The sequence below is a fragment of the Lissotriton helveticus genome, chromosome 4_1, assembly GCF_964261635.1.
Source record: "Lissotriton helveticus chromosome 4_1, aLisHel1.1, whole genome shotgun sequence".
Lineage (NCBI taxonomy): Eukaryota > Metazoa > Chordata > Amphibia > Caudata > Salamandridae > Lissotriton > Lissotriton helveticus.
In genome coordinates, this window is record NC_136063.1 from 1,215,159,426 (window position 1) to 1,215,184,183 (window position 24,758).

The window sequence follows — 24,758 nt, forward strand, 5'->3', positions numbered from 1 at the left end:
AGATGTGAGCTTTCCCAAACATAGACCTGTTTGCCGTGCATCTAAACGCAAAATGCCCAAAATTTGCATCCAGGTATCCACACCCATTGTCCAAAGGCAACGCACTATAGATGAATTGGTCAGGGATAATTGCTTATGCTTTTCCGCCTCTCCCACTCATTCCATTAGTGGTTCAGAAACTCAAACAAACGTCCGTGATGTTAATCCTAGTTGCTCCCACATGGGCACGTCAACCATGGTTCACAACCCTATTGGAACTCTCAGTAGTTCCTCACCAAAAACGTCTTTTGCCCAGTCTCCTCACCCAGAGCCATGGTGAGATAAGACACCCAGAATCCAGTCAACTCAATCTAGCGATCTGGCACCTGAAGTCCTAGAGTTTGGCTCTCTAAATCAACTGCCAGACTGTATGAATATCCTCAAGGAAGCTAGGCGTCCTACCACAAGAGCCTGCTATGCAGCCAAGTGGAAGTGGTTTGTGTGATTTACTGCAACAACAACCACATCAACCCGCTTCATGCTTCGGTACAAAACATTATATGCTATTTGTTACATTTACAACGTTCCAATTTAGCATACACATCTATCCGCTTACATCTTGCTGCAATGGCTGCATACCTCCAAAATAGACAGCACCTGTCTCTTTTTCGAGAACCGGTCATTAAAGCATTTATGGAGGGACTGAGTTATTCCCCCAAGATGCCCACCTGCCCCAGTGGGGAATCTCAATATTGTTCTCACCAGACTGATGGATCCACCCTTTGAACCATTGCACAGATGTGATCTTCAATTTCTTACATGGAAAGTGGCCTTTCTAGTTGCTATCATATCACTCAGAAGAGTCAGTGAGATCCAGGCATTAACCATAGAAGAACCTTTTTTGCAAATGCACCAAAACAAAGTAGTTCTTCGGACCAACCCTAAAGTCATTTCTGCCTTTCACATTATTCAATCGGTTGAGTTACCGTTTTTTTCCCTCAACCAGATTCAGTGTCAGAACGTGCTCTCACACACTGGATGCCAAACGAGCATTGCTGTATTACACTGAAAGGACAAAACCTTTCTGTAACACCAATCAACTTTTTTTAGGCTTTGCTCCACCACACAAGGGCAATGCCATATCAAAAACAGGTATTGAAAGGTGGATTGTTAAGTGTATTTAGATATGTTATGCAAAAGCTAAACAAACATTACCAGTACCCCCTAGAGCATACTCTACACGTAAACTGGGGGCTTCTATGGCATTCCTAGAGAATATACACATAGACATATGCAAAGCTGCAACATGGTCTATCCTCACACATTCATAAAACACTATTCAGTGGATGTGGTAGCAGCACAACAAGCTAGAGTAGGCCAGGTAGTTTTACGTACACTATTTAAGAGTACTTCAACAGTTACAGGTTGACCACCATTTTGGGAGATAACTGCTGTGTTCGAGGCATATGGGCTGCAGATGGTACAGTTATGAATATATCGCCATCTGGTGTTGGGCTCGGATGATTGCACTTGTTTTTCTCTTGGAGAAGTCTTTTGTCGTCACGAGACCAATGACTCCTCCTCTGGGTGCTAGTGCGCATGGGCATCGGCTCCATCCTTAGATTGTTTTTTTCCGCCATCGTGTTCGGATGAGGATCGAAGCGCTCCGGATCGACTTCGACAAAAGAGTCATATTTCGCACGTATTCCCTTTCCAATTCGACGGTATTGTTATTGAGCGCGAGTACATTTCCATTTCGACGCGCTTTGACGTCAACAACAAGATTTTCAACTTCTACGTCGATGAGACCAGAAGGACTATCTCGACGTAGTCCAGCCCGGAGTCCATGGAAAGGACTCCATTCAAAAAATGTCCAACGTGTGGTGCTAAGTTCCCACACAAGGACCTACACGAGGTCTGCAACCTCTTCTTATCCCCTGAACACGAATCCAGGGACTGTGAGGCCTGCGCGGCATTCTCCTCCAAGTCGACGATTAGAAACCGTCGAGCCCGAAGACACGAGGCGTCGAGAATGCAGTCAGAGGCAATCCCGGAGCTGTTCGAGGCCCAGCACCCCGAAGAGGAAGAAGAAAATGAGGACGAGTCAGGGTCGGAAGCGGACGAGTCTGACGTCGAAGAAATCGACGTTCATCAAACCGTGAGTGACGACGTCCCTTTACCAAAAAACCGACCCCGCTCGGTGTCGACCCCGCCTTCGAGCCCGGTCCGACAACCGAAAAAAGTTTCCGACGCCCCGCCTTTGGGCTCGGCAACGAAACCGAAACACTCGGCCTCCCACCATGTTGGATCCGAGAAACGGCCCACCTCGACATCGACACCGAAGCTCCATACAAAGGAAAGCTCGAAGTCGAAAACATTCCATGTCGAAACCGAAACATGCTTCGACGTCGAAGACTTACTCGACACCGAAAATATCGGATTCGAATAAACTCTCGGTACCGACACAGAAGCATCAGACAGATCCAAAACAAAAGACTTTGTTTATTGATCCACAAACTGGCAAAGTGGTGACAAAACTACCTAAAAAGAGGAAGAATGAACAGTCGGATGACAAAACTCCTCCTCCTAAAAAGAGAACAATGGGGACAAATACAACTCCTCCCCTTTCTCCACAGCCTAGAGACACACCCTCTTCTCCTCTTCCTCACACTCTGCCAGCTATTCCTTCTACACCACGCCCATCTACACCTCAAACAGATGTAGAAAGTGACATAGGAGAGGGGGAACATCCTAGGGATGATGAAGACACTGTCCCAGAGGACGCAGACCCATGGGAAGATTATAATGTAGTGTCAGATAATGATAACGACCCTGAACTGTATCCCTCAAAACCTTCACCACCTGATGATAAGCCAGGTTTTGCACAGCTGATTAATAGGGCAGCAAAATACCACAAGGTAGAATTACATGCGGAACCTCAAATAGAGGATTTCCTTTTAGAAACACTACCTGCTGCACAAAGAACATCAGGAACACTACCAATGCTTAAGGGTCTCCTCAATCACACATCAGAAATATTCAAAGACCCTGTGAGGGCTAGGGTATTAAACCCAAGAATTGATAAGAAATATAAGGCAGCCCCAAAGGACCCAATATTTATCAAGGGACAAATACCTCTTGACTCACTAGTGGTCACAAACGCGCGTAAGAGAGCAAACTCATTAACTACAGGAGAAGCTCCTCCTCCTGACAAGGAGTCTAAGTTAATAGATGCCTCTGGCAAAAGAGTAGCATCCCAAGCGGCAAACAGCTGGCGCATAGCTAATACGCAAGCGCTACTTGCACGTTATGACAGAGCTCATTATGATGAGTTAGAAAAACTCATTACACATTTCCCTAAAGAACATCAAAAGAAGGCAGATTAGCTCATACAAGAAGGGAAGATAATAACTAATACTTCCATTAGGTGCGCCTTGGACGCAGCAGACACTGCAGCAAGATCCATAAACACCAGCATCATGCTAAGAAGACATGCATGGCTCAGAGTCTCAGGGTTCAAACAAGAGGTGCAAACATCCTTATTGAACCAGCCTTTTGATGGGAAAACACTTTTCGGCTCAGGCACAGATGAGGCGTTAGAAAAGATGAAGAAAGATACAGAAACGGCTAAGTCAATGGGAGCATTGCAACAGCCAACTCCAAGGGGTTCCTTTCGTAGGTCCACCTATAGAGGCGGATCAAAGAATACAGGCACAAGCCAGCAATCAACCTCTTTTACACCAACATCACCCAGAGGTAATTCGAGAGGCAGTTACAGAGGTAACAACAACAAGGGTAGAGGCCGCGGAAATAACAACAACCGCAACTCTCCTACCCCAAAACAGTGACTTCATACAGCTCCCCCCAGACCATATAACACCGGTCGGGGGACAACTATCACAGTTCCTACCTGTCTGGGAAAACATCACATCAGACAAGTGGGTGAGACAAATTATCCAACATGGTTATTGCCTGGAACTCACAGCTACCCCACCAAACATCCCCCCAGACAGCGTCCAATGAGTCAAGATCATCTAACACTGTTAAAACAGGAAGTACTATCACTACTAGAAAAGCATGCCATAGAGAAGGTTCCACAACACCAACAGGGAACAGGAGTATACTCTCTATACTTCTTGATTCCCAAAAAAGACGGGTCTCTAAGGCCAATACTAGACCTCAGACCCCTCAATGCATACATAAATTCGGAACATTTCCACAGGGTTACGCTCCAACAAGTACTTCCTTTACTGAAGAAAGGGGACTTTCTTTCTACACTGGATCTAAATGACGCTTACTTTCATATCCCAATCCACAAAGCCCACAGGAAATACCTCAGGTTTGTTGTAGAAGGAGAACATTATCAATTCAAAGTCCTTCCATTTGGGGTCACAACAGCGCCAAGGGTGTTCACAAAATGCCTAGCAGTGGTTGCAGCTCACCTAGAAGACAACAAATACATGTCTTCCCTTACTTAGACGACTGTCTAATAAAGGCCAAGTCACAAGAAGAATGTCTTCAAAACACACAAAAGACAATTCAGTTGCTGCACCAACTAGGGTTTACGGTGAACTACACAAAATCCCACATGCAACCAAACAAGGTTCAACAATATCTAGGGGCTACTATAAACACAGAGAAAGCCAAAGTATACCCCAATCCAGTCAGGATTCAAACAATGCTTACATTGATTCAAAGATTTCAACCACAACACTCACTAACAGCGAGAGTGTTCATGCAGCTATTAGGGATGATGTCCTCCTGCATACTGTTAATACCATATGCCAGACTACAAATGCGTCCGCTGCAAGAATGCTTAGCAACATAGTGGAATCAGGCTCAAGGGCAGATTACAGATCTGGTGTTGGTAGACGACCGCACACACCGCTCTCTGAAGTGGTGGAACACAACAAACATTTCCAAGGGGCGGTCGTTCCTAGAACCAATTCCACAAGTGATGCTAACAGCAGATGCATCGCTCACCGGATGGGGAGTGCATATGGAGAAATATACAGTACAGGGAAGATGGAGTGTACAGGAAAAAAGACTGCACATCAATCATCTAGAACTACTAGCAATGTTTTTAGCATTAAAAGCCTTTCAAATGCACATTCTCAACAAAGCAGTCCTGATCAGAACAGACAACATGACAGCAATGTATTATATTCAAAAACAGGGGGGGACGCACTCTCTCCAACTATCCAGACTAGCGCAGGAAATTTGGAGATGGGCCATTCCTCAAAACATCTATCTACTAGCCGAACACCTACCAGGACTTCAAAATCAGATAGCAGACATCTTAAGCAGACAGTCAGAACAAATACACGAATGGGAACTGCATGACCAAATACTGCAGCCATTCTTCCAAAGATGGGGACAACCAGAGATAGATCTCTTTGCCACCCATCAGAATGCAAAATGCCAAAGCTTCGCATCCAGGTACCCACACCACCTGTCGCAGGGCAATGCGTTATGGATAAATTGGTCCAACAAATTTGCATACGCTTTTCCCCCTCTCCCACTAATTACATTAGTGGTTCGAAAACTGCAACAACACTCAATGACCATGATACTAGTAGCACCCACGTGGGCACGACAGCCGTGGTTCACCACGCTCCTGCAACTCTCACAGGTGCCACACCAAAAATTTAGAATTTTACCCATGCACCTTACACAGAACCATGGAGAAATAATGCACCCAGATCACAAACAACTGAACCTAGCGATCTGGCTCCTGAGATCTTAGAATTTGGATACTTAGATTTTCCTCCAAACTGTATGGAGATTATTAAGCAGGCAAGACGTCCCACCACCAGAGCATGCTATGCAGCAAAGTAGAAAAGGTTTGCGGTATACTGTACCAGTAACAACATCAACCCTCTGGACGCATCAACAAAAAATATTATTTGCTACCTATTACACTTACAGCAATGTAACCTTGCTTACACATCTATTAGAGTACATCTTGCAGCTATAGCAGCGTACCTGCAAAACAGGCAACATCTATCCCTGTTTAGAGTACCAGCAATTAAAGCCTTCATGGAAGGCCTCAAAAGACTCATTCCACCAAGATTACCACCTTCCCCGGTCTGGAATCTCAACATAGTACTCACCAGACTAATGCATAGGTGTGAAATACAATTCCTTACATGGAAGGTGGCCTTCCTTATAGCCATTACCTCCCTCAGGAGAGTGAGTGAATTACAGGCATTGATAATACAAGAACCATTTCTACAGTTACACCAAAATAAAGTGGTTCTTAGAACAAACCCAAAGTTCTTGCCTAAAGTAATTTCAGCATTTCACATCAATCAACCAGTGGAACTACCAGTCTTTTTCCCAAAACCACAGACGGTAGCAGAAAGGGCCCTACATACGTTAGATGTCAAAAGGGCAATATTGTACTACATAGAAAGAACACAAAATTTCAGGAAAACTAAACAACTATTTCTAGCGTTTTCCCCAACACATAAAGGCAATCCTATCTCTAAAGCAGGCATTGCCAGGTGGATTGTAAAATGCATACAAATATGTTACATAAAAGCAAAGAGAACATTAACTGTTCCTCCTAGAGCTCACTCTACATGCAAACTTGGGGCATCTATGGCCTTCTTAGGAAACATTCCCCTAGATGACATATGCAAAGAAGCAACTTGGTCTACACCACATACCTTCACAAAACACTACTGTGTTGATGTGCAGGCAACACAACAAGCCAGAGTGGGACAAGCTGTACTAAAAACTTTATTTCAAACTGTTGCAACAGACAAGGGTGACCACCGCTAGGGAGGTAACTGCTGTATAATCTATTCATAAATGTACCATCTGCAGCCCATATGCCTCGAACGGCATCTGTTCTTGGCATAGAGGGCTGCAGAGTGGTACATGCCCTCCCTGCCTCCCCCGAAACCTGTGTCTGTTCCAACATTATCTTATTTAGATACACTTACATGGGCATCTCTTTCTGTATTCTATTATACTACTCCATCTAACCCTACTATGGCAAAACAATCTAAGGAGGGAGCCGATGCCCATGCGCACTAGCACCCAGAGGAGGAATCATCGGTCTCGTGACGACAAAAGACTTCTCCAAGAGAAAAACAAGTGCAATCATCCGAGCCCAACACCAGATGGCGATCTATTCATAAATGTACCACTCTGCAGCCCTCTATGCCAAGAACAGATGCATACTGGTAAGTAGCATATTCCATAGTCTACGCACAAGCATGTGATCTACAGCTCATATGCCTTGAACGGAAAATGCTACTTACCAGTTTGCATCTGTTCTTGGCATGTAGAGCTGTGTAAGTCATATGCGCCCACCCACCTCCCTGGGTACCTATACCTGTTGCTGTTACATCTTACTTAGATACATACATTCGTGGACATCTCCTTCTAACTACTCTTACTAGCTCCATTATCACCCTCTGCAGGAAAACAATATAACAATGGAGTTGATGCCCATGCGCACGATCACCTAAGGGAGGAGTCCGTACCTCGTGACTGGAAAGACTTCTTCAAAGTGCAAACATCCGGACCCAACACTAGATGGTGATCTATGCACAAGCATATGACTCTACAGCTCTACTTGCCAAGAACAGATGCATTCTGGTAAGTAGCATTTTCCTTCTGTCTAACAAGGCCCTTACTGATATGCTGGTGGGCACCTGGGCAAAGCCAGAATCTTGCCCTCTGGTAAATAAACTAGTTGCATAGTCCTGTTCTTGGCGATCTAGATGTTCTACTCTCATTCCAGAGCCCTTACTGGTACAAGGCATCTACTAGTCTTAACCTTAATGAGTACCCACAACTCCCCCGATAAAGAATCAAAGTAAATGGAGTCATTTGCCAAGCATATTGTTTTCTTCCTCCAGCTTTACATCTAGGATGGTTTGGAGCATAGATGGGCTGGGCCTTGCAAACATTTAAGGAGTGAAAGGCCACTGCCTGCTCTCTTGCTCTAGTTCTGCCTGTTTGGCAGTATCCCAACAAACTCCCCCGTTTTCAAGGCTTCAGCAGGGGATGCCAGCAGAGGCAACGTCAGTATGTACCTCAGCAGCAAAAGTCCTCCCAGTCCTTTCGGGATGAAATCAACAGTGCCCCAGGCCCCCTGCGACAGCAGCACAGACCCTGCCCATACCAGCTGTCTTAAAATGACTAATGTATCCCTAGCCTGTACACGATCACCGGTGGGAGGCCACATTACCTTTTACCTCATGGGTTGGAGGAGCATCACATCCGACCAATGAGTGCTCCAGAGTGTGAAACAGTTATTCCCTACTCTTCCTTTGCATCCTCCAGATGTGCCATTCACACCATAACCTCTCTTGGAGGACCACTTTTTCATACTCTGAGGAGAAGTTCTAGCTCTCTTAGCCAAAGGATCAGTAGAACAGTTATTCCCTACCCTTCCTGTTGCATCCTCCAGATGTGCCACCCACGCCGTAACCTCTCCCGGAGGACCTCTTGTTCATACTCTGAAGGGAAGTTCTAGCTCACTTGGCCAAAGGTATGGCATACATTGCTGGCATCAGAGATTAGGACAGGCTGTTAATCCTGTTACTTTCTGGAGGCCTCCCTCCTCTCGTCAGTCTGCGCCATTTGACTTTTTCTAGAAAGACAAGTTCAAAATGCTCGCACTGGCCCATATTCTGTCTGCCCTAGACCCAGTAGACTGTATGGTGGAATTGTATTTGCAGGATGCTTATTTCCATATCCCCATCCTGAAGTCCCACAAACTCTACCTGCGGTTTTAGGTAGGCCAAGAGTATTTTCAGATCACCATGCTCTCTTAAGCCTTAACAGTGCACCTGGGGTGTTCACAGAGATGTAGTGGTGATTGCAGCCTATTTGCAGAGGTTGGAAATACCAGTCTTCCCATACTTCAAAGACTGGCTACAAAAGATGGGCTTGATTTAAGCGGTCTTAAGATGCCCCCAGCTGACAGGCGACCTCTTGAAATCATTAGGCTTTCCCATCAATGTGCAGAAGTTACACCTGACTCCTTCACAGCAGCTCCTCTTCATTGGAGCCATCCGGTATAACGAGTGTTCCATTCACGTCAAAAAGTCCAGGACATTCCGGCTATGATATCGATGTGCTATGATACCGATGTTTCAACCCTTGACCTGGCTATCAGTGAGCATTTCTGTGGCTTCTTGTCTTGAGGTGTATTGCATCCAGCTTGTGGACCGCACCAGGTGGCACATGCAGGTTCTGCAGCGAGTCTTAAGTCTGTGGGCTCAGCACCAAGGGTACCTGTCAGAGTCCATCCAGGAATTGGACGCAACTGTGAAAGACATGCAGTGGTGGCTGCTCAATTGCAATTGGACCTGCAGCAGACCTTTCCTACCCTGCCCAGAGCTAACAGTGGTGACTGATTCATTGCTGAGTTAAAGAGGCGACCTGGGAGAGGTGGAGTTCAGAGAACGCTGGTCTCCAGTGAAGCTTGCCTTCATATGAACCAGCCAGAGTTGCAAGCATTTAGCTTAGTACTGAAGACATTGCCCCCGACCATCAAGGAGGAATGGGAGGCATTTCATTGCACAACACCATGTGGTACTGCAACAAACCTTTTCGGAGTGTGGCTGTGGGTCGTGTGGCTGTGGGTCCTGTGCCAGGTGGCTCTGTGTCTCTGAAAGTAGCAGAATGCTCAGGGTATTTCTCTGATCACCCAACACTTGGCAGAATCTTTAAAAGCCAGAGTAGAAGAACTCAGCCATCAGTGCCTAGCAGATCACAATGGCAGTTACTCTCTAATGTGGCACAGGGCATCTTCCACCAATGGGGAGAGCCCTGGCTCGATCTATTTGCCCCTGCAGAGAACATGCAGTGTCCAGACTTTCTTACATTGGAGTTCCCAAGACAGTGCTCCCTCAGAGTCGCCTCCCATCTAAACTGGGGTTCGGGTTTCCTGTATTCCTTTTCACACCTACCTCTCCTGCCAGGAGAACTCAAATGATCTAGAAAGACCAGGCCCAAGTGATCCTAGTGGCACCAAACTAGGTGTAGGGTACGTGGTACCTAGAACTTTAGTCCTGAGCATTTCTCCGACGAACTGACTGTCCCTTCGGGAGGACCTCCTGTCGCAGCAACAGGGCCCTGTCTTGCATCTGAGCCTGCACAACTTACACCTCCATGTGTGTAGACAGAACAGCAACAGTTAAAGGCCTTTCATCTCCCTCCCGAAGCAGGTGGTGTCATCTTGGTGGCCAGACATCCATCCACCAAAACTGTTTACACGGAACGCTGCAAGAGGATTGATGCCTGATGTTTCCTCTCCCCCCAACACAAGGCCCTGAAACCCTAGGGCTCTTCTTCAAACTCATTTTAGGTGAGCCAATCCTTATATAAACAGCCATGATTACCATACATTGCAACCAAAAGCAGTAGGAAAACACACACATCCTAACTCTGCACTGGCTCAAGAGACCTGGCACAACAACATCCACCTACTAGCAGAGCATTTGTGGAGGGTGGAAAACGAGTTTGAAGATCTGCTTAGGAGGACGCATCAAGTCCATAAGTGATAACTCCATTCATAAGTCTTCCACAAATACTCTTAACTTACCCCCCAGGTCCCCACGCCAACCTTGGGCAATGATCTGTGAATAAACTGGACAGGGATGTTTGCCTACGCATTTGCTCCTCTCCACATCACCCTATACATGGTGAGGAAGTTGATGCAGGTGTCCATGACCCTTATCCAAGTAACAAAGACCTTGGAAAGACAGCCTTGTTAATTGATTCTCCTGGAGATGTTAGCCAGTCCCCATGAGAAGCTCCTATTGAGGCAAACCTACTCACTCGGCGTCTGGGCCAGCAGACAGACCCAGAGGCCAAACAACTGTACCTGGTGTGGCACCAGAGTTCCTAGAGTTTGGCTACCTCAGTAATTTGGAGGAGTGTAAGCGTAAACCCACTACTGATGCCTGTTATGCAGTTTAATTGAAGAGATCCATGCACTACTTCTGGCATGTGAGTATCTTTTCTTTAAATCAGTTCAACCCTTGACTTACAAAGGTATCCTCCAAATCAGCGCATTTTTCTTCTGTAAGTGGACTGAATCTTTGCCACTGTTTTAGAGTGGATCATCAGTCAGTATCACATTTTAACACCACTTATTATGTACAGTAAATAACGAGAGTTTAGATGATTGTTTAAATCTTTATTTATCGTTTTAAGTTTACTAATTTAGGTTGTAATCCTTTTACTCAGATTCGAAAAGTAGATGCATCCATTTACAGAAACATCAAGAAAGATAATGTTTAGAAACAATCAGAAAAATACTACAGCGTGTTCAATAAAGGACAATTACCCCGGTTCTTGTTCTATTTAAGTAGATCCTACCCTACCACAACCCATAAAGAACTGAAAAAAAGGGGTCGAAGAGAGCACATTCCTAACGCACATATGTACAATAAAAGACTAATAAGTCTCCTTGTCGTTTCGCAATGTATGGAAATTATCCTATCATATCAGCATTAAGACATAACAAACAAGCAGGAAAGTTCAAATTATCATTTTCTTTATTGGAAGATCCATAGGAGTAGACTTGACAAGAAACAGCCGACACGTGTTTCGTCAGTACTGCAGATCAGTACTATGACTTTTTCAAGGCTATGCGAATAGGACTGGTCACGGCGTATCCCAGATTAGAGCATGTCCGTGTTGGAAATATTAAAAGTCAGACACCATAGCAGTATGAATTCAAAACGAGCACGTAACTACGAGAAACAAAAATCCATATGGTCAAGTAAGATCACTCGAGGTAACAGCTGTCAAGTGAATGCACCAGAAGGCGTTCCACTGAAGTCACTAGGGCAACTGGCCTCTATATATATTTTACTAATGTTAATGTCTACTCCCATGCACAGAAGTGTCTCCCATAGTTTGTTTCTATTCACCCGGTCAAAAGCTGACGACCGGTCCATGAAGGCTAAATAAACCATGCTTGAACGTGCGACCATGTATTTGTTTAAAATCATATACGTTAAGGCATTGATTGACTGTTGACCTCCCAGGGCGAAAGCCATATTGAATATCGGCCAGTATGTTGTTTTCATCAGCCCATGTGGTTAACACCTCCAATAAAATGCGGCCCACCACCTTTACCATTGAGTCCAACAGTGATTTATGCCTATAACAAAAAGTTCTATCCCTATTGCCTTTCTTAACAAGCATTTGCAATGCAATAGGTCTCGCCTTTGCGAGAGTTCAAGCTATTGGCATTGTCATTTACAATGCTAATAGCTCCAACTCTCGTAAATGCGAGACCTATTGCATTGAAAATACTTCCATTAACTGAAGGGAGTAGAGAAAAGGTTTCCGCTGCAGCAAGTGTACAAATGAACTTCCTTGCCTTTATTACAGCGCACCCGACTTCAGCTGCCCACACACTCCCGCCCTTCCCGGCAGCATCCCCTGCAATACGCTGCCATAGGTCTCCCGGCTGCCATTATATAGCATGCAAATAAAAAAATATATTAATGAGTTGGGTGAGACGCATGGCTGCCATTTAAGTATGTAAATATAAGAGCATATTTTTTCAATTTCAATTAAGACAGTGCCTGTCTTGCAGGTGTAAGTGCAGCGGGGAGGTGGGGAGAAGGAGCATATTTAAAATGTATAGCACATCGCTAAGGTTAGGCACACAAAGGGTGTAGATGGGGGAGGGCGGGGGAACAAAGGATGAAAAAAGCAATACAATCTGCAAGTTGGTATTCTCAGTCTCCTACTCTTAACTATGAAACATAAACTTCAAGTCCCAGAACCCTATGCACAGTTGATAAACAAGCGTTCGCCAGGCAGCCTGTTTATTTTTGCATCGCGCTTTCGCTCTGCTGTTCGGATGTGCCAGCGGCCCAGTGGGGGCCTGAGCTGCATTTCTGAAGGCAGATGTGCCTCTATTACCTCTGTTTTGCCAACAGGCGGAGGTGTCATTCGCAGTCTCTTGCTGGGCTGGCCATTAATGCAGATTGAGCTGGGGCAGGGGGCCTGAGCAGAAGTGACCTTACTTCTATTCAGGTGTGTGTGTGGCTGTGTGTGTGTGTGTGTGTGTGTGGCTGTGTGTGTGTGTGTGTGTGGCTCTGTGTGTGTGGGTCTGTGTGTGTGTGTGTGGCTCTCTGTGTGTGTGGGGCTCTGTGTGTGTGTGTGTGTGTTGCTCTCTGTGTGGGTGTGCTGGGCTCTGTGTGTGTGTGTTGGGCTCTGTGTGTGTGTGTGTGTTGGGCTCTGTGTGTGTGTGTGTGTGTTGGGCTCTGTGTGTGTGTGTGTTGGGCTCTGTGTGTGTGTGTGTGTTGGGCTCTGTGTGTGTGTGTGTGTTGGGCTGTGTGTGTGTGTGTGTGTTGGGCTCTGTGTGTGTGTGTGTGTGTGTTGGGCTCTGTGTGTGGGGGGCTCTGGGTGGCTCTGTGTGTGTGTGGCTCTGTGTGTGTGTGTGGCTCTGTGTGTGTGTGTGGCTCTGTGTGTGTGTGTGGCTGTGTGTGTGTGTGGCTGTGTGTGTGCGTGGCTGTGTGTGTGCGTGGCTCTGTCTGTGTGTGTGTGGCTCTGTCTGTGTGTGTGTGGCTCTGTGTGTGTGTGGCTCTGTCTGTGTGTGTGGCTCTGTCTGTGTGTGTGTGGCTCTGTCTGTGTGTGTGTGTGTGGCTTTGTCTCTGTCTGTGTGTGTGTGGCTCTGTGTGTGTGGCTCTGTCTGTGCAGGTGTGAGTGTCTCTGTGTGTGTGTGGCTCTGTGTGTGTGTGGCTCTGTGTGTGTGTGGCTCTGTCTGTGTGTGGCTCTGTCTGTGTGTGTGGGTGCAAATGCAATAGGTCTCGCATTTGCGAGAGATTAAGCTATTGGCATTGTAAATGACAATGCCATTTATTTATATGTTTTAAAAACAAAAATAATGTCATGAGCAATGCCAATAGCTCTAACTTTAACAAAGACGAGACCATTGCATTGTAAATGCTTGTTTAATGTGCTGTAGCAATTATGAGATGTCTAGGAAGACCTTTCTAATCCCCATCTTAAAACAAGCCAATTTTAAACAAGTGCAACCTGCTTTTACCTTTTTATTAATGCTCTCAGGGAGCACTGTATGGCATGTTCTTAGCTTTTTAAAGGCGGCAGTAAGGCTCAGAGCGACATGTGATTAATCACCAGGGGTGGTGGAGAACTGGATATGGAGCCATTCCTTATATTTCTTAACTTATTTTATTGTAATATTTCCATGTTCTGGTGTTGTACCTTTGACTTTTGTAATTTTTATGTGTATTGGTGATGTATTTTTGACTTATGGTTTTTAAAAGTTATTTTGATTGTGGCGTGGCTTGGCGCCGATGGAGTGAGCAGCAAAGCTTGCGCGCTCTGGTCGGCCGGCAGCCATTGAGAGCCATCCTGACACCCTAAGGGGGACGAGAGCCCAGATGGCACACCCCTGATTTTCCATGAAGGGAGAGGTGTGCCCCTGAGGCTGGGGGGGCCCATCTTGCTGGGCAGCGGCAGGAAAATTGAAGCTGCGGGAGCACCGAGGTGGCGATCTAAGATGGCGGTGCCATGGGTCAGTAGTGGAGACAAGGAGGCTCTGAAACCTGCGGCGCGGATCGGATAGCGGCGAGGCAGGAGCCGGGTGCTCTCCTCTGCCGCTGGCGAAAGGATTGCACATTGATCCCTAAGCCTCCTCGCGGGCGCAGCTGGACTAGTACGGGGTGGCTCAACTTTTCATGTGGCTGGCCCGGGTGCGGGCCGGATCACCGCCCGAGGCAACCTGCAGCATAGAGAAGGTGACGGACAGTCCCTGGGGGCCGCTGCGAGGTCTTGCCAAGCAGCTGGAAGGACTGCTGCAGAGGAGGCCCCTTCCACTCCCTCCTGTGAGAAAGGAACAGTGGGCCAGAGGACCCTTGAAGCACGGCGGCAGAGGAGGCAGCAGCTGCCGCCCTGGGTGATAGAGCTGAAGGGTGATCCCCGGCGCGAGCGATGGGGAGTCCAGGGTAATGAGCCCAGGATACCCTGCAGGCCACGGAACCATCGGGATGTGGGCCCTGATGGGGGACCTAGCCAAGGGGCCCAGCGGAGGTAACACCTGCTAGTGACTCAGAGGAGTCCTGCAAATTCCCCACGACAGCCCGCATGGGGACCTGCAGCGGGGGAAAGAGCCAGCAGAGGGACCTGGTGTGGGTGCGTTCGCGCAGTTGAGGTGGGAGAGCGAGACTGGGATCTGGCTGCACCGGGTCGACGCCTGCAGAGCAGCAGTGAGACGCTGCTGGTATACGCACCCTGGAGGACTAATCTGGAAGTCTTTCTGCAGCTGGCTGAAGCGGTAGGACCCTGAGAGTGCAACCTTGAAGGTGCCAGGGACCAGCTGTAAATGTGGAGTTGCGGAGTGGGAGCTGCGCTGAGAGAGAGCGATGAGCACATAAGAGACCGGGAGGCCCTCTGAGGTGAAGTCACATGAGAGTGTGCCCTGGGGAGGTCGAAAGCAGTGTCTGAGCCCCAAAGCAACGGAGGACACAGAGAGGGCTTCCATGGCGGTGCAGGCCCTCCTTGCGACAGTGCCACATCAGACGGGTACAGCGGCCTAAGGAGGAGAGACGACCGGCAGAGCTACTAGAGCACTGAAGAGAATACTGAGTGAGCCGGGTGAACTGTGCCGACATATCCAGCTGGAGCCTTCGACAGGCACTGCAGAGAGTATGGCCCAGATCTGAGAGCGAGAGGCAGGCCACGACAGCAGAATCAGCCTGCACAACGGACTGCAGAGTGTCCAGCGGGGAGGGTGAACTTGCGCGCCAAGAGATCTGATACCAGAGCCTCTCGAGCCTGCACAGTGCTAGCGACCCCACAGTCCCAGAAGGCACGATGGGGAAGATTCAAAAGAAAAAGGACAGAGAGGAGGTTCCACTGGAGCAACTGCCAGAGGAGAAAGGGGGGACCCAACACCAAGCGGAGTGCTCTGGAGACCCTACGATACAGGACATTTTGCAGGCTATCACCTCCTCGAGTGCACGCTGGAGACCAAGATAGACACCCTAGGGCTGGACCTGGGTCTGCTTCGGGAAGACCACAAAAAATTGGCGGACCGTGTCAAAATAACTGAGGACCAGTTATCAGAGGTGCGGCCGGATATCGCGCTAATGCAACACCGCTTAACAGTGCTTGAGGCCCAGGTGCGCACACTGAGGTCTCGGGCTGAGGATGCCGAAAATAGATCACAGAGAAGCAACCTGAGGATCATAGGTTTGCGTGAAAAAATAGAAGGCCGCAATAGGATCGATTACTTGGAAAAATGGTTGGGAGGAGAAGTGGGGCCGGACGGCTTATCAAGCTTCTTGCACGGGAGAGGGCGCACAGAGTACCTGAGAAACCACCTGCACCAGGAAGCCCGCCCCGAGTGGTGATAGCAAAGTTACTTCACTACAGGGACAGGGACCACATAGCAATATATAGCAATGGACAACTCAGTGGTGCGAATATTCCTGGATTTTTCCCGCGAGGTGCAACGGCTGGGAGGTTCTTACCGAGAAGTCAAGCAAAGGCTGCGACAACTGAACTTTAAATACACAACGCAATATCCGGCTACGCTGAGAGTGGTCACCTGAAGTGGCGCAAAGTTTTTAAAACAGCGCAAGAGGCGTCAAAGTGGCTGGTCAACCATGCAGAGATGCCGAAACTGCAAGTACCAGAAAGGAGAAGAAGAACTAGTCTCTCCCGAATCCGGAGAACCTTAGGACCAACTCTAGCCCCCACACATGAAGAAGCACAGCTGGAGCAACGGCACGCAATGCAGGTGGTGGCAGGGACTAGCGGTGGAGGGAGCAGCCCGGCTCCTTCTGAGAGCAGTGAGACAGCAGCTGAATCTGGCTCGGAGCAGGGATCTAGTGACTCAGAGGTGCAGAGTGTAGTTCTTCCGGACGTCACGCCACAGACAGCTGACGACATCGCCTAGAGAAGGGGGACTGATGCGCGCTGCAAGTGGATCGGCAACAAGACTAGACAAACTTGGCCCAACACCTAGGTACTGGGGTTGCTGGTGGGGGCGCTGTGGGGGCTCCTTCGGGACTGCAAGAGCGAAGGGTGGCCGCAGAGATGGGAGAGAGGTAGACAAGCAGCCTTACCCCTACACTTGAATGATTGAACTGCAAGTAGTCACTTGTGGTCTCTTAACCTTGGTTTGCATGAGGGGTGTTTTCCTACTTATCCTGGGGAGTGGGAGTTGGGGGAAATGTTCATAGTTTTTATGGGGGGGATGCCTTGAGTTGCAGCTAGCAGAGCACTACAGGGGACTGAGCCAGAAGAGGGGGCTCCAGCAGGAGCACGAGGGGCATGGCGGGCGGAAAATTGCTAACCCACCCAATGGCTGAGACACAGAGATACAAATGTAGGACTTGGAGCATTAAGGGGATGCACATGATGACGAAGCGCCATAAAGTTCTATCGTATGTCAGATGGAGGGGAGCCCAGATAGTCCTACTTCAAGAGACGCACCTCACACAGAAGGAAGTGCAAGCATTGCAGAGACGGTGGAGGGGCCAGCTCTTCTACACCATATGCGTGGGCGTGTTAATTTGGATTCAGGCGGGGGTCCCATCCCAGCTACTGGATTAAAAAAATAGTCCCGTAGGGTCTCTTTGTATCCATAAGAGGGCGACTGGAGAGCCGGGAAATAAATATAATTAACGTATACGCCCCTAATGTGGAGCGCCCAGCATTGTTTGCGAAGCTGAGCCGCGTCCTTGTGCAATACCTAGCACGCAATACCCTGGTGGGTGGAGATTTCAATAGCGTAGACAACCCATCTGTTGATAGATCCCATCCCCCGCTGCACACCTTCCAAGTGTCACGAGCCTCACATGCGTTCACTACCTGGAGACAGAGTTGGGGACTAAGACACCTGGAGGGTCCTGCATCCTCACGATCAAGACTACTCCTACTTCTCAGCAATACACGATGTGCATGTCCATCTCGATGCCTTTCTAGGCTCGGTAGACATCCACCTCATGGCCGCTACCGCGGAATATCTTGCAGGCATGATATCAGATCATAACCCACAGCTCCTCTCCTTGATCTGGAGGCAGCCGACGCCGGCGATCCCCACATGGAGACTACGTCCGGACACTCTGGAGAACCAGGTATTCTGGGAGAAGATCAGGGGGGAGATAAAGTGCTATTTTGAGGCCAATGCGGGAACGGCCTCCTTGGCGAACGCTGAGTGAGACGCCTTTAAGGTGGTACTGAGGGGTCAGTGCATAACTCGTTCCACAGGGGTCAGGCGTGTTATCTTGGGGGAAGTGGAGGGAGCAGAAGTGACTCTCAGGGCCCTAGAAAGCAGAAGACCAGAGCACCAACAAGAGGTCTTAGAGGCCAAGGAGGAGGGGCAAAACAGACAGAGCGTCTCAGATGCTTTGAGTAAAAGAAATTCCTTGAGCGCACGCATGCAGAGAGGGACAAGTGGGATCGCTCCTGGCATGGTTGGCAAATCCAGCGAGCAGATCTCAGCCACTGGTGGAAATGGAGGATGAGAAAGGGGTCAGGCACTACACACAGCTGCAGATTAACGGGGTCTTTGCCCGCTATTATGCTAGGATGTATAAGCGGTCGCAAATAGGTACACAAGCAGACGCAAGGGCGTACCTTGCAGACTTGCAGATGGTGAGTCTGGACCCCGAGGAAGCTGAAGAGCTAGGTGTAGACATTACCCAGCGAGAAGTACGAGTAGCCATCACGGGTATGGCGCGGAATAAGATCCCAGGCACTGACGGGTTGCCGGCGGAGTTCTTCGCGACATATGTGGAGGATCTAGTCCCCAGACTGGTCACTATGTACCACGAGGCTCGAAAGGTGGGCAGGCTGCCGGAGAGCACTAGAGAAGACCTCATAGTGCTGATGCCTAAACCAGGGAAAGAGCCGCACAACTTTACAGCCTACAGGCCACTATCCATGCTCAACATGGATTATAAAATCCTGAGCAAGATATTAGCGACACGCCTACTCCCTTATATGAATTGGGTCATGCGGACCAAGCGGGGTTTATTCCAGGACAGAACACTCCATAAACATCAGGCGCCTGCTAGCCATTATGGGTGAGAGTGGGTATGACAAACAGAAGGCAGCAGTACTCGCAATAGACATAGAGAAGGCCTTCGATAGCATGAAATGGCCTTACCTGTATGAGGTCCTGGAGAAGATGGGTCTAGGAGGAGGCTTTATGGTTATATGCGTCTCCTACAGCCCAGGTTCCCACTGGACAAACTATATCACTCTACAGCATGTGGAGAGAAGTACGAGGCAAGGATGCCCTCTCTCCCCACTCCTATTTGCGTTGGCTATGGAGACACTATGCAGGGCAAGGAGTGGGCAGCACTACTCCGGCCTGGGAGCGGGAACAGTACAGCATTTTATAGCTATGTACGCGGACGACCTCTTACTATTTCTCAGTAATACAGCGGGAGAGCTGAGAGGAGCGTGGGACATGCTAGCCAGATTTGGCACCACGTCCGGCCTTCGAGTTAACTGTAGGAAATCCAGTCTGTATCCGCTGGAACCCAATAACCACCCACCTCCTGACCTAGAGAATCTGAAGTGGGAACCCAACTGTCTGCCATACCTCGGAGTCAAAATATACCATAGCTCGACAGACCTGTTCGAGGGTAATGTGGGCAGAGTGATACAATTTGTAAAATCTGCAATGGACTTTTGGGGAATGCTGAGGTTATAGGTGGCCGGGCGAGTAGCGGTCTTAAAGATGGTAGCACTCCTTCAATTGCTGTATTATTTCAGGACCTTTCCAGTGTGGATCCAGAGGGCAATTTTTAAAGATCTCAATTCACTAAGCACAGCATTCATCTGGGGAGCGGGACGCAGACCAGTAGCACTAACCACTTTGTGGCACACTGCGACAGAGGGTGGATTGGCGGCCCCAGACTTTGAAGGGTATTTAGCTGCCCAGCTGTACTGGCTGATTCAATGGTTGGTGGCGAAGCGCAACCCGGAGAGGGAGCAGTACCGTATGCGCTGGACACCCCGGACCGGACTAGTATTTTATTGTGGGTGCATAGGAATGGGTCAGAGGACACAACGGAAACTAAAGTGGTGGTACAATGCTGGGCGAAATACTTGAGACGGGTGGGAGCCAAAATCCTCTACTCCCAGGACCTGCCCATTACGGCTCTCAGTGGTCTGCCACAGGGAGAGCACTGGACGAGGTTGGAGGACTGGGCGGAGGCAGGCCTGAAAGTGATGAGGGATTTATACCAAGACTTCCCTTTGAAGTGCTCCAGGTGACATATGACCTACCTGCAGGCGATTTCCTGAAGCACGGAGCCCTTACTAGAAGGATCAGGCAACACACTGGGGAGTGGGAGGGACAGAACCGCGAGCACTAGCAGGATGTCTATATGTTGAGCTGTCACTAGCAGGATGTCTATATGTTGAGCTGTCGGTGGGGAGGATTAAGACAGTTTCCTGCATCTACAAGAGACATGAAAAAACCACTAGAGCACCTGCGATTACAGTGGGAACGGGATATCGGGAAACAGATCCCAGAGATGGAGTGGGACAAGATCCTGGAACGAACCTTCAAAGTGTCCCGAAACATGCGCATTAAGCTAATCAACTTCTACATACTACATAGAGCATACCTCACTCCTGCATTAGGAGATTCTCTGGGACGGAGACTGATGTATGCCCGCGCTGCAGGGAGAGGGACGCACACATAATCCACATGTTCTGGAGTTGTCCCACACTGCAGTTTTTCTGGGAGGAGATAAGGCAGGTGATCTCATCGATAAAGTGCTCCTGCACACTCCATAACACTTCCTCTTGGGATGGTTTCCGCATACAGCCAAAAATAAGGTGACGGGAAAGTTCCAGGACCTGGCCTATGTCCTGGCAAAAAGAGAAATAGCTAGGAACTGGAAGGCACCTGGAGGACCACAGATTGCTTCCTGGAGAGCTGAGCTGGGAAAATGGGCAGGGCCAGAAAGCAGACTGCTCCTCAGGGAAACGAGCCGAGGGATTGGTCACATAGATAGAGCCAGGACGTGGGAAAATCTGCTGACCGAACTGACAACTGGCAAACAAGATGACAGCGAGGTGAGCTCCCCACTGCTGGCGACGCCGGAGAGGGCGGAAGAGAGAGGCATGAATAGCTAGGGTAGCGACGATAGCCGTCACACCACATGATGAATCACAACCACATCCTGCACCAACCCAACAGAATCTAGAGCTCAGCATACATTCACTTAAGCGCTACTCAAGGGGGGAGAGGGGGTTTGTTCTGATAGAAGGGTAGTTAAACCATGCATGTCAAAGAACAATGCTATGTTGTAACAATGAATGACAATGACAAGATTAATGTATGTACCTACTACTGCTATCTTGAAAAATCAATAAAATATGGTTAAAAAAAGGATACTACAGATACAGATAAATTATGTTATCAGTGACAAGTTTCAAAGGAATCTATGCTGTAGGGGGTACACACATTTTCAAAACATTAGATTGACACCCCCCCCCTATTACCCCAACTGGATCACTTCCCATCTTGACAGACACCAGTAGTCCAGCGACCTCCTACAGAGAAACAGGGCTTCCGGCCTGCGGCTACGCCTGGTGAGTCCACCCCATAGGGTGACAAGAGCAAGGGCCTGGCTTGGGGTCTCAACTGTGCTGTGTAGGGGATGGGGTTGGCATACCTGCTTATTTTAACTGGGGCCCTTGGAAGGCCATGGACATCTGTCTGTACCTGACTGGGGGAGCACGGAGAAGTATTTCACAAAACCTGTGACCAGAAGGTTGGCCGAGGGGACAGCCACACACTTCACCTTACCTGCAGTTTACTGGAGGAAGAGTGTGAGCCCTGCTGGGTAGCTTGAACTCGCGGGGGTGCCCGGCTGTGGTTATATTGCCTCTCTGGGAATTGGGCCTTGGAATGAAAAGTGTGAGTGTGCCATAGAGCAGGTATTCGTGGGCCTCATAGCAGAGTTATTAGACGATCTCACCCTTCATCCCACTCCTGACAGCCCGGAGTCATCGACCCACTAGCTGCAGATCTTCACTGGTAGTCTCCCTCTCCTGTGACTGGGTACTACTAGCTCCAAGAGACTGTTCTAGGGCAGATTGCTTTCTCTCCTTGCCAACATGGAGAAAGATAGCCCCAGCGGTACCAACAGGGCAATACCATTAAGCGGTACACTACTCTATGACTTACTCGCCAGGGTCATTCAGTGATTTCGGACCTCTCACCATAATGGCTGCTGGTGCCTTTACAAGCAGCCTTTCTGGAAGATATACTGGGCTCTAGCACAGCGTTGGAGGGGCAGATTCTGGCAGTCTCCGTTGAATTAAACCTGTTGCATGCCAATCCCCGGAAAGTATCAAAGTGGACAATGCAGAGACCAATATCACGTCTCTACAGGGTGATATGCGTCAGCTTAAACATCCAAAATGATAGTAGTCACAAATAGATTGGAAAGCCTTGTGGAGAATGCGGACGGATGATCATGTATATACACCTCCTGGGATTCCCAGAAAGGGCGGAGGGTTCCTCTGTAAGGTGGTTCCTGGAAGTCTGGGTGAAGCACACATTTATGCCCCAAGGAACTGTCAGACTTCTTTGTCATTGAAAGTGCACACAGGGCCCTGGCTCCCGTGCCGCCTCCAAGTGCAACACCACAGGCCCAAATTGCTAAAGTACTTATTTACAGGGATAGAGATGCTATTTTGAGAACTGCCAAAGAAATTACAATTTGAAAATCAGAACATTGTGATCTTTCCAGACTACACCCACAAAGTACAGGAGCAGCACAAATACTTTCTGGAGGTGAAAAAGACGTTGCAGGAGATTAGATATTTGCTACTCTATCCAGCAAACCTTCACATCATTGCAACAGGAAAATCCCACTTCTTCAAATGCCCTGAAAATGCCTGATCCTGGTTGGACATGTCAGACAGACTCCCTGTGCGCACCCAGAGAACTGCAGACTCCTTACACAATATCAGGAGACTGGGTGGGGTAGGCGCCCCAGGAATGGGAGCAGGGGGCTTGCAGGACTCGTGGAGCCTGCACGCATTGTGGTCCGAGAGAATGGTATCATGGACTTTTGATGTTTTGCACTCCCTCCTGCCTGAGACCTTGCTTATCTGGCTATCCCCCAGAGTGAACTCTGATCCTCCTTCTCAGTGTAGTGATGTTATTCGTGAAACTTGGGACACAGTAGCTGTCATTTTGTAGAGTTCTTTTTATGTGTCCCAGGGGTGCTTTGCTGTCCCGCCATCTCATTGAGGGTGGGGGTTCTGCTGTACCATTACTCCTGAGGCCCAGGGTGGGTGGGAAGGGATCCGATACTCCACATGTAGCATGCTTTGACATGGGCACATGCTGGCCGGTACTGGTACGGGTGGTGAGCCACCGAGTCCTGGCTTTTTCCCTTGCAACGGTGCTGGACTCCTCACAAGAGGAGTGCAACACTTAGCAGTCAGTGTGTTTTTTTATATTCAAATATGCAAGGAAGTATGTGCCTTATAATTTACCAGGGGGAGGGGCTTCTCAAAATTGGAGTGGACAGGTTGGTGAGAATACAGGTGTTATCCTTTCCTGGGGAGGGGGTAGTATGTTCTGTGTTTTTCCTAAGTTGGCCCATGGGTCGCTGTCATCCTGTTGTGCGTAGGAAAGCAACAATACTCATGCACACCTTAGATAACAATAGGTAAGTCTAGGACTTGTAGGTTCATCTCCTGGATTGTGTGGCTCCAAGTCAACTACAAGAAGCGCTATAAGGTTCTCTCCTTTCTTAAAAGAAATGCTACAGTTTACAGGAGACGCATATCTCTGACATGGAGGCTAGCGAGTTGGACATATAGTGGAAGGGACAAATTTACTATGCTAACTATTCAACTTTTTCTAGGGGCGTTCTTATATGATAGCACCCGCTCTGTTCGCCCTTACTTAGATGAAAACTGATGTTGAGGGTCGCCATCTTCTGGTGCATGGCAAACTAGATGGTATTGATATAGCCAATGTTAACATTTATGGACCTAACATCGAAGATGGGCACTCTATCTAAAAGTTTGAGATGTGGTATCGCTGGCACTGGATTGCTGTGTAAATTCGGTGGGCGGCTTTAACTGAATCTTAAATGGGGAACTGGATAGGCACACTCCATGCCAGATACCAAGCCTAGGGTGGCTTGTCACTACAAGAAGCCATCACCAACCTGGGGCTATGCGACATATGGAGGAATAGCCACCCCTCCGAGAAGAAGTTCACTTGCTACTCCCCCATGCAATACATACAGTAGATTAGATAAAGAGTTATTATCGGTGTCACTGGGGATGTCAAGGTGGCCCGTATGTCTCGGTACTTATCGGATCACGTTTGTTCCGGTACTCTGTAAGGTCAATTGGTGGGGTGGGAAAGCGGCAGAACTTTCTCATACAGGACCTGGAGTCTCCCACCTGAGATACCCTAGTACACGGAGGGCAGGCAAGTACTGGCAAAGGGGCTGTCAGATTATTTAATTTTTTTAAGATCAATTGGTCCTTGACTGGCCAAAGGTCCACCGAAACGGAGGCAATGAAGGATGTGAAGCGGTATGCTGCGTTGGACTCGCATGTGGGGTTAGGCGGGAACTACAGGCAGACCTGACTGGTTTGTTTGTTTGTTATTGAGTTTTATGTAGCACTGGCTAGACCCGGAGGTATCAGAGCGCTTTACATAAGGAACAACATAGTGAGTTACAAGGTACAATAATTTAAACATTGTTCACAGAAATTACAAAGTAAATGACAAATCATAAGAGGCAGAGAAG